The sequence below is a fragment of the Phyllobates terribilis genome, unplaced genomic scaffold (assembly GCF_046119375.1).
Source record: "Phyllobates terribilis strain yellow unplaced genomic scaffold, ASM4611937v1 Scaffold_12__6_contigs__length_324123572, whole genome shotgun sequence".
NCBI lineage: Eukaryota > Metazoa > Chordata > Amphibia > Anura > Dendrobatidae > Phyllobates > Phyllobates terribilis.
The window spans coordinates 293,844,163-293,859,490 of record NW_027362772.1 but is presented as its reverse complement, the minus strand read 5'-3'; the positions used below and the strand labels follow the sequence as shown (position 1 = coordinate 293,859,490).

At 51.8% G+C, this 15,328-nt stretch overlaps 1 protein-coding gene across 1 annotated transcript in view; it reads right to left on the bottom strand.

Moving 5' to 3' along the window:
- The window catches only part of LOC141172729 (indolethylamine N-methyltransferase-like), a 266,556-nt gene that overhangs the window by 145,735 nt on the left and 105,493 nt on the right, over window positions 1-15,328 (bottom strand). The gene's annotated exons all lie outside the window — the stretch shown is intronic.

The following is a 15,328-nucleotide window of genomic DNA, read 5'->3' as shown; positions in this document are numbered from 1 at the left end:
GAACAATATAGTCATTGATCTCCTGAAGACGTTGCCCCTGGAGGAACGCAGCCTGTGGCCAGAAAAACTGCCGGACCTGATAGACTTATACAACCATATACCGGTGAATGCTACAAACTGCACCCCGGCTTACCTGATGCGAGCCAGACCAGGTAAGCTGCCTGTAGACCTGGAGATGGGAGTCCTAACACCTGAGGACACCTCCGGGATATGGACTGGGATACGGAAAGGCGACTGCAGTACAAGAAGGTACAGGAGAGTGTGGAGAAGAGCCTGGCCCAGGTGAGAGAAAGGCAAGAAAGACTCTTCAACCAACACGCCCATGCTGGTCCCCTAGAACCTGGTGAGCAGGTCCTGAAGCAAAAGAGAAGGCTACATAAGTTGGATGACCAGTGGGAAAGGGAACCCTACACCGTTCTGCAGTCTGATCACGACAACTTGAAGGTGTGCGTGATCACCAGGGATGGAGGAGAAACCACTAGTACCGTCTCCAGAGACCACATAAAAAGGTGCCCCGAGCAACTCCGTAGTGCAGAAGAAGATCAAAGTGACCTTGAACCCGCAGAAAACAAAGAAGAAATGATCAGCACCGTTCTCGGAGAGTTCCCTCAGTCCTGGACTCGCATAAACGATGCCATAGTGGTACCCATCCTGCATTTCCTGCAACCGGCTCAGCAACAACCTACACCAGAGCCGGAAGGAGAAGAAGAGCAAGCAGTTCCAGAGGCAGAAGAGCCGGTACCAGCAGCCCAGGAGAGTCAGCCTTCTGCTGACATTGAGCCTGCCATGCCTGCGGTGAGCCAAAGGACCCGCAGACAGCTGCCTGCCCTACCTGTACACCCAGCTGGTAGCTGTACCCCTAACGCTAGTGGGGAAAGCCAGGTTGGTCCACCACCAGACAGTGGGTTAAGGAGATCAACCAGGAGCACAAAGGGGCAGATACCCGCTCGCTGGAGAATATAGGGTGCACTAAAACTGTAAATAACCCTGTTGCCAAGTGTTGAAATGTTTGCAAAGTTACATGCATGATTAGTAATTGTGTATTTCAGTTTCTTACAGTTACCGTACGGACTCAAAGGTTATGAACTTTTAATAACCGGGACTTTGTATGGGCTGCATTCGGAGCCTGACCAAGGAATGTACTAAGACTGTAAAGGACTTGTGGCTAGGACAGACCCTCACCTGGTTAAGGCTCCCCGTTGTGTTGGTGATATGGACACCCGGTCACAGACCACACTGTGACCTTAAGAACTCAACCTGTGCGTCGTTTGTCTACTAATGTTTTATGGCCATGCATATTATTTTTGCTTCTTGTTTAGTCCCGGAGTACTAAATTTTACTAGGGGGGAATGTGTCACCCTGGCCTGGATGCCACAAATATAATAAAGCTGTGTCTGAGAGCAAGGGGGAGGTTCTCTAGTCAAGGACAATTAGCATTCAGCACCTCCTGTCCCAGACCAGTAGGGGGAGCAGGCTGCCCCTATAAAAGCTGGAGCTGGGGGCAGGTTTATAGAGAACTGGACAATCTGTCTCTGCATTGAGAGGTGTCCCAGAGCAGGGACAGACAGTTGTGTGGCAGCCTAAGAGGACGTGTGGCAGTAGGAGAGCCAGGAGCCAGGGACAAAGGCAAAGTGAGCCTGTCCTGGCAGATAAGGAAACTAATCTACCAGACTTTGGTGTCTGAGGCTGGGAGGATTCCAGGTCCTACAGCAGATAACCAGTCCGCAGGGGACTGTATGTTCCTTGGCCTAAGAAGCCCGGAGGCTCCGCCACAGCAGAAGGGACCAGCAAAGCCGTACCAGGCCGGGAGTAGAAAGGGACCCAAGTTGCAAGCCATACGGGCGAGAGGACACGGTGAGCTCAGGAATGTGGGCTGTTACACTACAAGGAGGGAAATAGCCAGAAGGAGCACAGAGAGCACGGTAGGCCTACACCCTCACCCTGACCAGGGCCAGCTTCCCACTTGTTCTCAGACATCCAGGCCCCCTCCTAGCCGGGCCTGTTTCTGGGTCATATTACCTGTTCTAATAAAGACCCTGAACTGTTTAAAGGCCTCCGTTTCCTGGCTATCGCCGTCGGAATCATCCCCTCCATCATCCATTATATATACTGCCCTGGGGCCATACTCCTCCCGTGGGGAGTTGAACTATTCAGTGCTGCACATTTATATCAGCCCCAGCGGTCTGCACTGCAGCGGCGGTTAGCCCTGACTGCAATCCACGGGTGGCATAGTCGGACATTACTTACAGCACAGAGTAGACTACCACTGGTCTGACCACCCTGAGCCACGGAACCGGGTCGCCACTACTACTACCAGCATTGCCCCGAAGCCCGGTTCCGAGTGCCCCACGGCCCAGGGGGCGAGTCACTCTTAAACAGATATTTGTGTCTGAACAGTCAGCGAGTCACTGAAACTGTTTTTTTTTGCGCAAAAAGGTGGATAACATGCAGATTTTAACCGTGGAAGAGGAAAACCACAGTTCTAGTTCTCTGGCCTACACCAGGATCTTTTAAACAGATATATTTGTGTCTGAACAGTCAGCGAGACACTGAAACTGTTTTTTTTTTATGCAAAAAGGTAGATTACACCCAGATTTGAACCGTGGAAGAGGAAAACCACAGTTCTAGTTCTCTGGCCTACACCAGAATTTTTAAACAGATATATTTGTGTCTGAACAGTCAGCGAGACACTGAAACTGTTTTTTTTATGTAAAAAAGGCAAAAAGGTGGTTTACACCCAGATTTGAACCGTGGAAGATGAAAACCACAGTTCTAGTTCTCTGGCCTACACCAGAATTTTTAAACAGATATATTTGTGTCTGAACAGTCAGCGAGACACTGAAACTGTTTTTTTTATGTAAAAAAGGCAAAAAGGTGGTTTACACCCAGATTTGAACCGTGGAAGATGAAAACCACAGTTCTAGTTCTCTGGTCTACACCAGAATCTTTTAAACAGATGTATTTGTGTCTCAAAAGTCAGCGAGACACTGAAACTGTTTTTTTTATGCAAAAAGATGGATTACACCCAGATTTGAACCGTGGAAGAGGAAAACCACAGTTCTAGTTATCTGGCCTACACTACAATCTTTTAAACAGATATATTTGTGTCAGAACAGTCTGCGAGACACTCAAACTGTATTTTTTTATGGAAAAAAGGCAAAAAAGTGGATAATACAGAGATTTTAACCATGGAACTGCAAAACAACAGTTCCAGTTATATGGCCTATGCCAGACTCTTTTAAACAGATATATTTTTGTCTGAATACTCACAGACACACTCAATTTTTTTTTTTGGGGGGGGATACTAAAAGGTTAATAAGACGGGTATTTGTACAGTCTGACTGAGGAAAAAAAAAAAAAAAGAGGATTTAGATGAAAAAAAAAGGATTTTTCCTGGCCCCTGAGACCTGGGGATAAGTCTAGCAATTTGAAAAGCAGCACACAGGGCTTTAATGCAGTGTTTGTTGGTATAACTACTACGTCTCCTATACAGCCTGCCTGCCTGATATCTGGGATGGATATTAGTCCTGATAAGGACTGTTTGTTTGATTTTGCAGGCTTTAGAGACCCTACACTACCTATTTCACAGTATATATCTCTCCCTAGCTCAGCAGCACTCTCCCTACACTGTCTGATCCGGAGCGACTGTGTCCAAGATGGCGGCGGCCGGTTTTAAATACACGAGGTGATGCTGTGTGGCTAGCCAATCACTGTAATGCCCACAACCAACATAGCTGCGGCATTACAGTGGCTGGCTGGCAATCCCTGCATGTTCATTGGCTCTGTAAAGAGCGCCAAACGTGCAGGGCGGAGACCCGACCTCCCGCCCGAGTAACCCGAAAATGCTCGGTGCTCACCGAACATCCCGAGTAGTGAGATGCTCGGGCGAGTACCGAGCAGTGTCGAGCATGCTCGCTCAACACTAATAATGGGGAAGAAGTGAGGGATGTTATGGAATACATGGCACATTATTTGTCTCAGTTACAGCAGGATGATGTAACCTCTGACAGTGACACAATCAGCATAGTCCTCCTCCTCTGCTGCTATAACAGATAATCTTTTACATTGCAGACTTTCAATTCCATCAATGACACCTTTATCTGTTCTGTCCCTTAGTCCCTTAATCCATAGCAATATAGGGGTTAAGGGCAATATTTTACAGCAATAACAACTTCTTCCAGTTGATTTATTAAATGAGAGGAACAGTCAGTGTTTGTACTTAGATTACACGAGGCAGTGGAAGATACAATTGAAATGCTTAACAACTGTTGATTTACCAAAATGAGGAAAATCACGTTATGTGGGATGTGGTGTTGAAAATGAGGAGTATTGGAGCTTCTAGCTATTGTTGATGATTCTCTCAGCCATGGTGATAGTAGCACTCTTAGTCAGGGAAAAGCTAAATACAGTTGAAACGAGAAGTTTCATAAGCTATATAAAAAGACACATCTGCATGTTTTTCTCAATATCTGACATGAAATCAGAATAAACCTTTCCCATTTTAGATCACTTAGGATTTCCATAATTTTTAATATTTGCCAAATGCCAGAATAATAAGAGAGAGAGAGAATGTTTTGAGGCATTTTTATTACTTACTGCAAAGTCAGAAGTTTACAAACATTTCATTAGTATTTGGTACCATTGCCCTTAAACTGAATGACTTGGGTCAAACTTTTCTGGCATTTGAAAAATATTAAAAATTATTGTAATCCTAATTGACCTAAAATGGGAAAGGTTTATTCTGATTTCATGTCGTCAGATATTGAGAAAAACATGCATATGTGTCTATTTATGTAGTGGATGGAAACTTCTGGTTTCAACTGTATGGGAATCAGGAGGGGAGCTCAGAACATTTCTCACACTGAGACAACTGTCAGTCAAGTAAGAGATAATGATGATGATTGTATGGTGGACAAGACCACGGAATCAGATCAGGATGATTATGAGGTGATGTTATCAGAGTAGTAGGATGGTGCGATTAGCGATAAATAGTTGAGCCAATGACCCACTAAAATATCTTCCAAAGTATAGCTGCTTCTCCTGCCATCAGCTCTGGAAAAAGTAATACCATAAATGTAGTTGATGGAGGAGATTCAACTGTGACACCCCAGGGGTCTGGTTGCCACAGTAACGTAACGTTATGTCTGAGAGCAGGTGGGAGGTCCTTTAGTCAGGGATCCTGTGCATGCCACACCTCCTGCCCAGTCTTGGGAGGGGAAGAACTTCCCCTATATAAACCTGGGGCTGAGGCAGGGTGAGTGAGTAGAAGAAGAGAAGAAGTAGAGACAGCATAGGAAGAAACAGCAGTTACAAGGAGTCAGGGGCTGGCAGCTGCAGAGTTCGCCCTGACTAAGAAGACTTTTTACCGGACCCGGAGTCCGAGGCTGTGGGGACTAATTCCTGCCCAGCAGCAGAATCCGTCAGGCAGGGGATTTTAGGTCCTCTGGCCCAGAAGCCCGAAGGCACGGTCACACGCGTGGGACCAGCACCGCCATCGTGGAGCGGAAGCCATTAGAAGGCCCCGAGTCACCGGCCATACGGGTGAGCACCACACGGTACACTCAGGGACGTGGGCTACTTACATCAGCTCCTAGCAAGGTAGCCAGAAGAGTACAGTCAGTTTGGGAGGCCTACAACTACGCCTGGCCAGGGGAGATCCCATCTGCTCAAGGACTGACCAGGCCCCATCCGCTAGCAAGTACTCCGGGAGGGTCTTTTGTTGTTACCAGTAAAGACCCTGAACTACACCGTACCGTCTCTGAGTGGTTCCTGCTACTCCCATCATCCACGTCGGCTGCCCTGAGGCCATACCCCTCCCGTTGGGGGTTATACTATCACGCTGCACAATCCCACCATCGGCCTCAGCGGTCTGCCCTGCAGCAGCAGCCCCCTGGCTGCACTCAACGGGTGGCGTAGTCATCAACCATTTACTACTAATGGACTGCCGTCTAGTTTGACTCCCTGGGCACGGACCGGGTCACCGCCACGAGACTACAACCCTCCACAGATCCGGCTCCGGGTAAGCTCCCGCATGCGCAGCGCAGCGCGACACAGGCCCAGGGGCGCGTCAACTTTGGCGTAGTCGGCAGGATTTCGTGCCCGCAACCACCGGGTACTGCGTGCCTGAAAAGCAAAGACTGTTCAAACTTACCAGTGGTGAAGATTCCCGCTATCCGTGGAGGTTTCCCGCCATCCGGCGCCATCTTCTACCTTCTTCCCGCCATCCGCGAAGTTTTCCCGCCATCCGGCGCCATCTTCGACCTTCTTCCCGCCATCCGTGGAGTTTTCCCGCCATTGGACGCCATCTTGAGGACGCCGCGCGGGAAGAAGAGGGGCGTGGACTCCGAAAGCGCGCGAGAACTGAAGCCCCGCCTCACGTCCGGACGTTGCGTAAGGTCCTGGAAGGAGCCCAGCAGACGCCGACGTCACAGGAGCGCGACGGAAGGTCCTCAACCCTGACGATCCACTGCGGAGCCGCGGCCTACGGAAGAGGATCATCGCAAGGTAGGCCACGGTCCACTAGGGGGGAGGAAGATGTCGGATACGGAGGAGAGCTTCACTGCCTCAACCCCCGCCAGCGCTACCGCTGCTGCAGTTATGCCCTTCACCATGCCCTATATCCCGGGAGCAGCTTGGCTACCCCAGTACTCAGGGGAGTCACATACCCTGCATGACTTTAGAGAAAAGCTGGATAGCCTCTTCCAGGTGTACCCCCTCACAGAAGAGCAAAAAGTGAGCATCCTGGTGGCCCAACTAACCGGGGCAGCCAAAAGAGAAGTAAAATCTTGGCCACCTGGGAGGAGGACTGTCGCAGAGATACTAACCCGGCTGAGGGACACCTTCGATACCCGCACCTCAGCCGAGATCAAGCTTAGATTCTACGGGTGCAAGCAGCGAGCGCATGAGAGTATAAGGGACTATGCACTAAACCTACAAGAGGCCCTGAGGGCCATAAAGCAGACCGACCCTGATGGGGTGGGAAACGAGGACAGGCTGTTGACTGAACAATTTATAGAGGGTTTATATTGCAATGCCCACCGAACCCAGTTGCGGGCAATGGCCTTACAGGATCCCCATCTGGACTTTGCACAGTTCAAGGATAGAGCTATCCGGGTGCTCCGAGAACCAGCACCGGGTGGCGTTGTGACCCACAGGCGCCCAGCTATCACTTACCACCAGGAGGCGGCGCCCTTGTCGACAGGGCCTGTGGGAGCTCATGCGCAGGCTTTGGACAATGACCCGGCTCCAGACCTACACCATCAGGTCCAAGAGCTAGTTAAGAGCGTTGCTGCGCTAACCCGAACTGTGCAGTCTTTACAGGTTTCCACCCCAGGGAAGATCCAGCTGGCATCCGGACCGGAGGACATCCCGTGGCGTCGACCAAGGGGGACCCCACCGGCCAGAGGAAGACCCAGTGACCGATACAGCGAGGACGGACGACCCATCTGCCGCCGCTGCAATCAACCCGGACATATGGAAAGGTACTGTTCTTTAAACGGGCACAACCTGGGGTAGAGGGCCAACCCCCAGGAAAAAGATCACCAGGCCCATCGAACTGGCGCGACAGATATGTGGGAGGACGTCCAGTCTTGCCTGTGGTACTGGATGGCATTCCCATGAGTGCCCTACTGGATACCGGGTCACAGGTCACCACCATCCCGTACGTGCTCTTCAAGCAGTACTGGAATGACTCGGATATTACCCGCTACCCTGACGACGACTTGAGTATCATCGCCAGCAATGGCCAGCCCGTGCCACAGATCGGATTTAAAGAGGTGACCCTCAAAATCGGTAGAGTCGAACTGGCCGCACAGGGACTGATCATTGTAGATATTGATAAACATGAGAGTCACCCAAAAATAACTCTAGGAACTAACGTAATTGAAAATTGTCTTGCAGAGGTGATTTTCCTTTTACAGCAGGTTGCCAAGAACGCCAGCTCCGGCGAGCAGCGGGTGCTCCAGAAAGAGATCCGGGCACTGATGCAACGGCAACAAGTGGAACTCTCCGGCGGTGAGATTGGTAGCGTAAGAATGTGTGACCCTTTTCCTATTGCCATGCCCCCAAAAAGTGAAATGATGATTTGGTGCCGGGCAGCTATTGGTCTGAGAGGTAGAGATTACCAGGCAATGGTAGAACCAGTTTACTCAGACAGTAGGCCCACCATTTTGACTGCACGGGGGGTGGTCAATGTACGCCATGGGAGGGTGCCCGTTCGCATAATAAATATCGGGGAGAGGGAAGTGTACCTGCCCCGGTATGCCACGCTAGCCAAATTATATACCACTAATCAAAATTCTATACAATCTGTGGAACCCTTGCCTCCATCTCACCCGGAGGAAGGTAACGGCTCTAAGAAAGACATGGAGGACTGGTGTCAGCAACTACATCTGGGTACTGACTCCACTCCCTCACATCAGAAACAAGGAGTCTATCGGGTGGTTCAAGAGTATGAGAGAGTGTTTAGTAAACACCCGTTAGACTTCGGGCGAGTCAAGGGGGTAGAACACCGCATCCCCACGGGAGATCATCCTCCCATAAAAGAGAGGTATCGACCCGTACCCCCTGCACATTACCAACACGCCAAGGGGATGCTTAGAGACATGAAGGAGGCTGGGGTAATCCGGGATAGCTGTAGCCCCTGGGCAGCCCCACTAGTTTTAGTCAAAAAGAAAGACAACACCATGAGGATGTGTGTAGATTACCGGAAAATCAACCGTATCACACACAAGGATGCGTACCCCTTACCAAGGATAGAGGAGTCATTGGCTGCTTTAAGATCTGCTAACTTCTTCTCTACCTTGGATCTCACTAGCGGGTACTGGCAGGTTCCTGTAGCAGAGGCGGACCGGGAGAAGACCGCATTCACCACCCCGATGGGACTTAGCGAGTTCACCTGCATGCCGTTCGGACTCTGCAACGCCCCAGGAACCTTCCAACGATTAATGGAGTGCTGTCTGGGCCACAGAAACTTCGAGACGGTCCTGTTGTACCTGGACGATGTCATCGTATACTCCAAAACTTATGAGGACCACCTGAAACACCTGGCGGAGGTGTTCGAAGCTCTGGCGAGTTACGGCCTAAAGGTGAAACCCTCCAAGTGTCACCTCCTGAAACCAAAGGTGCAATACCTGGGACACGTGGTGAGCGCTGACGGAGTGGCTCCCGACCCCGATAAGATCACCGCAATTAAGGGATGGCCAAGCCCCTCCAGCGTAAAAGAAGTGCGGCAGTTCCTAGGGTTGGTAGGCTACTACCGAAGGTTTATTCCCGGTTTCACCAAAAAGGCAGCACCTATGCAGGACCTCCTGATAGGCCAGTCCCGGAAGGCCAAGAACCAGAAACCGCCCTTCAAATGGGAAAAGCTAGAAGAAGAGTCCTTCCGCCAGCTGAAGATGGCCCTCACGGGGGATGAAATCTTGGCGTACCCGGACTATAGCCAGCCCTTCATCCTCTACACCGACGCCAGTAACATCGGGCTAGGAGCCGTACTGTCCCAGATTCAGCAGGGGAGAGAACGAGTAATCTCCTATGCCAGCCGAAAACTGCGACCCACCGAAAGGAACCCCGAAAATTACAGCTCATTTAAGCTAGAGTTCCTGGCCGTGGTATGGGCAGTCACCGAGCGCTTTAGGCATTACCTCGCTTCTTCCCGGTTCACCGTATACACGGATAACAACCCGTTGACACACCTGGACACGGCAAGACTCGGTGCCCTGGAGCAGAGGTGGATGGCCCGTCTGTCCAACTACGAGTTCACAATCAAATACCGGGCAGGACGCTCCAATACTAACGCGGACGCCCTGTCCAGGATGCCCAACCTGCCGGACGAAGGAGAAGATCCGGAGGGACTGGAAGAAGTTGAACTCCCTGCGTTCCACCGTCATGGGACTATCCAGTATTCCCACCGGGTAAGGGGTAAGCAGGCTGCTACGTTGAACCCCTTACCCCACTACAACTGGGCGGAAACGCAAGACAGCGACCCTGCCGTCCGACTGGTGAAGGAGATGCTGACTCGGCCGGAGGCTCGCCTTGAACCAGACGCTCCGGAGGAAGCCAAACAACTATGGGCGGAGAAGAGTCGACTATTCCTTTACAAGGGGAAGTTGTGCCGCAGAATGGTCAACTCCCGGACGCATGAACTACTCTGGCAAGTAGTGGTGCCCCGAAGAGACGCAGCCATGGTGATGGAGGCATACCACGACGGAGCTGGACACTTCGGGTGGAAAAAGCTGGAGTTCCTGCTGCGCGAGCGGTTCCACTGGGTAGGCATGAGGGGAACCATTGAGAAGTGGTGCAGAGACTGTGGCCCGTGCAACCTGAGAAGGAAGGACCGGGCTAGCCAGAAGACTCCCCTGCAGTCCATCGTCACCCGGCAACCGTTGGAACTGGTAGCCTTGGATCATGTAAAACTGACCCCAAGCAGAAGTGGCTACGTCTACGCGTTAACCATCGTGGATCATTACTCCCGGTTCTTGGTTGTCGTCCCCGTCAAGGACTTAACGGCTCAAACAGCAGCTAGGGCCTTCCAGCAGCACTTCTGCCGTCCACACGGGTACCCGGACCAAGTGCTGACGGACCAGGGACCTGCCTTTGAAGCGGAGGTCTTCCAGGAATTCTGCAATCTGTATGGCTGCCGGAAGATAAGGACGACACCCTACCATCCGCAAACTAATGGACTTTGTGAAAAAATGAACCAGGTGGTAATGGATCTTCTAAAAACATTGCCCCTGGAAGAACGCAGTCTGTGGCCTGAGAAGTTGCCCGATCTGGTGGACCTATACAACCACATCCCGGTAGGTTCCACCAACTGTACCCCGGCTTACCTAATGAGGGCGAGACCTGGTAAGTTACCTGTTGACCTGGAAATGGGAGTCCTGACACCTGAGGACACTTCACCAGAAACAGACTGGGACACAGAGAGGCAGCAGCAGTACCGGAGAGTACAGGAGAGCGTGGAGCGAAGTCTCTGTCAGGCTAGGGAAAGACAAGAGAAGACTTACAACCAGTATGCTCCCGCTGTTCCCCTGGTACCCGGAGAGCAGGTCTTGAAGAGGAAAAGACGGCTCCACAAGTTGGATGACCAGTGGGAGAAGGACCCGTACACCGTACTGCCCTCAAGCCACGAGAACCCGAAGGTCTGTACCATCAGTAAAGACGGAGGGGAAACCACAGCCATTGTATCCCGGGACCACCTGAAGAAGTGTCCCGAACAACTGAGGAACCCTGAAGAGGAACAAGAAGACCATCGACCCGTGGGAGAAAGGGAAGATATGGTTAGTACCGTGCTCGGGGACTTCCCTCGGTCTTGGACTCAAGTCAATGGTGCAGTTGTGGTACCCGTACTCACCTTCCTCCAACCATCATCCCAAGAACCTACGGAGCAACGGGTAGAGCTGGAAGAACAGCCGGTCCAGGAGGCAGAAGACTCCACACAAGTAGAACAGGTGAATCAACCCTCTGCTTATAGTGAGCCTGCCGTACCCCTAGTGAGACAAAGAGCCGGTAGACAGCTGCCCAGTTTACCCTTGACAGCTCCTACACCCTGTAGTTCAGGGCCAGACAGTCAGCTCCGTAGGTCCACTAGGGCCACTAGAGGCCAGTTACCCGCACGTTGGAGGATCTAAATGTTTAAGCTATTTTATAATGTTTACCTGTCTATAGTTGCTTGTGTGTAATTTTGTATTTCTAGTTGTTTTTAGGAATCCTTGGTGGATTTACCGGGAATCCTTGTATATAGTTGGAGCGTAACCCAGGATGGACTAAAGACTGTCAAGGACTCGGGGTAGAACAGACCCCTACCTGGTTACGTCTCCCTGTGTTGGTGAAATGGACACCTTGCTTTCTTCAGAGACTGCACCCGGTTGCGGACACGCCGTAACCATCTTTATGTGTTTTCTTATTGTATTATTAATGTTTTGCCTTGTTATGTTTTCTAAATGTGTTTAGTCCCGGAGTACTAAATTTTACTAGGGGGGAATGTGACACCCCAGGGGTCTGGTTGCCACAGTAACGTAACGTTATGTCTGAGAGCAGGTGGGAGGTCCTTTAGTCAGGGATCCTGTGCATGCCACACCTCCTGCCCAGTCTTGGGAGGGGAAGAACTTCCCCTATATAAACCTGGGGCTGAGGCAGGGTGAGTGAGTAGAAGAAGAGAAGAAGTAGAGACAGCATAGGAAGAAACAGCAGTTACAAGGAGTCAGGGGCTGGCAGCTGCAGAGTTCGCCCTGACTAAGAAGACTTTTTACCGGACCCGGAGTCCGAGGCTGTGGGGACTAATTCCTGCCCAGCAGCAGAATCCGTCAGGCAGGGGATTTTAGGTCCTCTGGCCCAGAAGCCCGAAGGCACGGTCACACGCGTGGGACCAGCACCGCCATCGTGGAGCGGAAGCCATTAGAAGGCCCCGAGTCACCGGCCATACGGGTGAGCACCACACGGTACACTCAGGGACGTGGGCTACTTACATCAGCTCCTAGCAAGGTAGCCAGAAGAGTACAGTCAGTTTGGGAGGCCTACAACTACGCCTGGCCAGGGGAGATCCCATCTGCTCAAGGACTGACCAGGCCCCATCCGCTAGCAAGTACTCCGGGAGGGTCTTTTGTTGTTACCAGTAAAGACCCTGAACTACACCGTACCGTCTCTGAGTGGTTCCTACTACTCCCATCATCCACGTCGGCTGCCCTGAGGCCATACCCCTCCCGTTGGGGGTTATACTATCACGCTGCACAATCCCACCATCGGCCTCAGCGGTCTGCCCTGCAGCAGCAGCCCCCTGGCTGCACTCAACGGGTGGCGTAGTCATCAACCATTTACTACTAATGGACTGCCGTCTAGTTTGACTCCCTGGGCACGGACCGGGTCACCGCCACGAGACTACAACCCTCCACAGATCCGGCTCCGGGTAAGCTCCCGCATGCGCAGCGCAGCGCGACACAGGCCCAGGGGCGCGTCACAACAGCATCTGAAAGCTTTGATCATGGTGATTGCATGTCCTAAATGCAGGAATCTCAGGTGCAGGAATTCTCAAATTTGTTGCTGGCTGATCAACATCACCTGCTCACTAGTGTTGAGCCACCCCCGTAGTGTTCGAGTTCGGTTCGGTTCGTCGAACACCCTTGTGTTCGCCGAACTGTTCGTCGAACTGTTCGTCGAACACCTTCGAACACCGTTAAAACCAATGGCAGGCAAACAAAAACACATAGAAACACATAGAAAACACCTTCAAAGGTGTCCAAAAGCTGACAAACTGCTCAGAAGACACAACTAACACATGGAAAAGTGACAAGTACATATAGTCATGCGAAAAGAAAAGAGGTGGAGGAGTAAAAGGAGGGGGAGACACAGATATAGGCATGTCATGCCCTTCTAAAATCCAAAAAGTGAGAAGCCGAGACGGCCAGTGCGCTCCTGCCCGTGCCACCTCCGTGTCGCCGGGTTTGTGCCAGAGCCGCGGTGAACCCTGACGGCCAGCCCCCCTCTCCCAATACTGGTGCCTGTCCACTGGTGGGTCGAGAGAGCCCCCCTGTGGTGGAGGCAGCTCTAAGCTTTTTAATTTAAATTGTCCCTCTAATTTGAATGAATACACTTTAAATCCATTTACAAGGATCTATTGGAGGGCAAGTCTCATGCCAGCAGCCGCGTAATTCCAGCTCCAGTAGCGTCCACTAAAGCTGCTGCAGTTAAAAAGCTTTTATAAGGATCGAGCTCGGCTGTCCACCGCAAGGCATCCTAGTGCCAGTCCCAGCCCCTATGCCTTGGGGTGCCTCCTGATGCTCTTCACTGAGTATCCCGTGGTCCCGAAGCATTTCCTTTGAAAAAATTAAGTGTCCAAACTACAGGTGGTGTAGCTTGCTTAACAGCCGGGATAATCCGCTGACTAGCAGACACTGCTACTAGGCACAAAGTATTTCCTGGGCTAGATGCAGTTAAAAATTTGTAAGTAGATACTCTCGTTGGATGCTGAGAAAGCATTCCATAGAGTCTCCTGGCACGCCATATATGATTCTCTTAAAAAGCTTGGGGTAGGGGTCTAGGGGACCCTTTTATAGCCAAAATCACGGCCCTGTATCACAATACGTCACCTAGGCTGAAGATAAATGGAACTGTAGCACCGAGGGCTCGGTTGCTACAGACGTATTGCACCTCACCCAGAGGTGTGATATCTCAATCTCAGATAAGGATGGAGTGTGGATCAGGACCCGACACCTGCATGCATTACACCACATTGCCGTGGGGCAGGGCGACCAATATGCCCCTGAGATGGGCACGACAGTCCCTGTCCCTGGCTGGAGTGGGGGGAGGGAACACTGAGGAAGGGGAACCCTGCAGTGCAGGAGCAGGGAGGAAGCAGTTCCTGGGTGCATTGAGAAGGGAGTATAAAAGGTGGGCACCATCTTAGTTCAGTGCAGAGAAGTCTGAGCAGAAGTGGCAGGGAGCAGGGGCTCTGCATGAGCTCTGCTCCGGAGGCGGGCCTAGTAACAGAAGCCCAGGCCTGCAAGAGGGAGAAGGAAGGAAGAGGAGCGGAGAAGGCTCCAGGAACGAGGAATGAAGGGATCCCAGGGGTGCGGACGGGCGAGTCGCCACCGCACGCCCGAATCCACCTGCGTGGAGGGGTCAGGCCAAAGGGGGAGACCGGTCCCCGAACTAGTGGAGGCAGGAAACGACCCTCAGCTAGAAACCGGAGGCTCTGACATTTTATGTGGCGCAGCCCCTTGCTCCACCCGCTAGGAAGGCACCACATAGGGTCAGGGAAACTGGCGCCAAGTTTACCAAGAGGAGGCCCGAGGCAGCCGGACAGAAGTGTTGGTAAGAAAGGCCAGACAAAGGACACACAAAGGGGGTCCTGTGAAGCGCTCCAAAGTTATCTGGGAGTTGTCTGAGCCCCTCACCTGGTGAGCACAGTACGACGTGGGCAGCCGTTACCTGCAGACGTGGTCTGGATAATAAGAACTGTGAGTAAAGGCCCTGAACTGCATCACTGACTCCGTGTTGTTACTGCTGCTGCCCTGCACCATCACCCCCATCCTCCGCATACACTGCCCTGAGGCTATACTCCTCCCGTGGGGAGTTATGCTACGCTCTGCTGCACCCACAACACCAGCCTTAGCGGTCTGCCCTGTAGCGGCGGTTCACTCTGACCGCAATCCACGGGTGGCGTAGTCGGACATTTAAACATCAAAACCACATAAATAGTTCCGCCACTGGTTTGACCGCCCTGAGCCACGGAAACGGATCGCCGCCACGAAGACTACAACCACCAGCATCCACCAAAAAGGGTCCGGCTCCGGGTGTCCCAAGGCCCAGGGGGTGCGTCAGAACATTTTCATCA